We start from the raw sequence: 1,664 nt of genomic DNA, 5'->3' as shown, positions 1-1,664 counted from the left end.
TATCGCCAGCAAATTCATCACCTCTGAGCGCAGGACGTGTGCGTCTTTGCTCTAAACTGAGGTGGGAACCACGCAGCTGAATCGCGGGGTATTTGAGCGAATTGCCGTGAATAACCTCGTTTTATTGTCTCCAACACCCAGTTTGGCACTACAGGGATGGCCTGCCAGGCCTTAGCCCGTGTGACAAGGGGTTGGATTTAATTGAGAGGCTGGTCGCCATATGGGGACCCTACACTCAGAAGAGGAAAATTTCTTCTTCTCAGAAGAAGAAAAAGCCCCCGTGCGTGCTGCCTCAGCGTGGGTGTGGCCCAGACGCTTCCAATTTGAAGCTGTCAGTGATAATAATCATTAGTGACAGCATTCTCTTTTAATCCGCCTAAAAAATCAAACCACTCGTTAGAAGAGGAGTTTTGATGATCTTTATGTGTAAACACTCTGGCAGATCAAAAATGCTGCGCGCATTCTCTGAAATCCGCTTGTAGTGGACGAGGGGAGGGGCGGGGCCGTCTTCATTGAAGAAGGCGAGCCGCGAGCAAAGCAGAGCGAGACATGAACTCTCATAGTAAGAGTGGTCTGTCTCAGCAGCGCAGCCTCAGTGTCGGCGTGGCCCAGGCGAGAGGGGCATTGCCGGCATTAAATCACTCAAACCTGATCGTTCATACCAGCGAGTTCGCCATTTCTACCTCCGAGTAACTGGAAGGAGAGAAACACAAGAGCGGGGGAGGCGGGGCTCAGCGACACACACACAAATGCGAAGCTGCCAGCGTTTCGCTTTGATCTGCCTAGGAGGATTAAGCTGCTCGTGTAACGAGGGCCGCTGATCCTCACGTGTAAAACACACTGGCAGATTAAGCACGCATGATGCGTGTCTGCATTAAATTGCTCAAGCCCGATTGCTCAATCCGCGAGCTCGCCGTTGCTTCCTCCGAGGTAACTGGGAGGAGAGAAACATGAGAGCAGGGAAGCCTTCTGCGAACGAACAGGGGCAGACTGCTTTCGTGGTAAAAGCAGCCCGTGTCTGTGAGCGCAGCCATAGTGACACACACAAATTCGAAGCTGCCAGTGGCAGCATCTGCTCCAATCTACTTAGGAGGATAAAGCCGCTCGATGTAAAGAGGGGCGCTGATCTTTACGTGTGAGACACGAATCGAAGCGCAGCGGGGAGAGTGAGTACGCAGGCTCTGTGTCGGCGTGAGATCGCTCAGAACCGGTTGCTTAGTTCCCAGGCTTCGCTGTTTCTCTCCCCGTGGCTTGCTGAGAGAGGAGAAACGGGAGAGCGGGCCTGCCTTCAGTGAAAGGTGGTCCGCGAGTGGAGAAGAGCGAGACTCATGTCTCAGTGAGCACGCAGCTCCACTGCCCTTCTGCGGCGGATCCGAGTGCAACGGGAAGAGAGAGCACGCAGGCACAGTGCCAGCATGAGATCGGTCAAACCCGGTTGCTTATTCCCTGACTCCGCTGTTTCCCTCTCCAAGGCTCGCTGAGCGGTCAGTGAAGGCGGTCCGCGAGTGGAGAAGAGCGAGACTCATGCTTTCAACGAGAGCATTCCATCTCAGTGAGCGAGCAGTCTCTGCGTGGGGGCTGACCAGACAGGTGACACACTCACTGCCCTTCTGCATCGTGTAAGATTCCCTGCACGAGCCACACTCGCAGCATGACATTTGCAA

General features: G+C 54.3%; 1 pseudogene; it reads left to right on the top strand.

Moving 5' to 3' along the window:
• LOC107728797 (E3 ubiquitin-protein ligase parkin-like) overlaps positions 1-1,664 on the top strand; it is a 141,384-nt pseudogene that overhangs the window by 9,212 nt on the left and 130,508 nt on the right.

Source organism: Sinocyclocheilus rhinocerous, unplaced genomic scaffold, assembly GCF_001515625.1.
Source record: "Sinocyclocheilus rhinocerous isolate Xijiao unplaced genomic scaffold, SAMN03320098_v1.1 scaffold1809, whole genome shotgun sequence".
NCBI classification, from domain to species: Eukaryota; Metazoa; Chordata; class Actinopteri; order Cypriniformes; family Cyprinidae; genus Sinocyclocheilus; species Sinocyclocheilus rhinocerous.
This window is presented reverse-complemented; position numbering and strand designations above follow the sequence as displayed.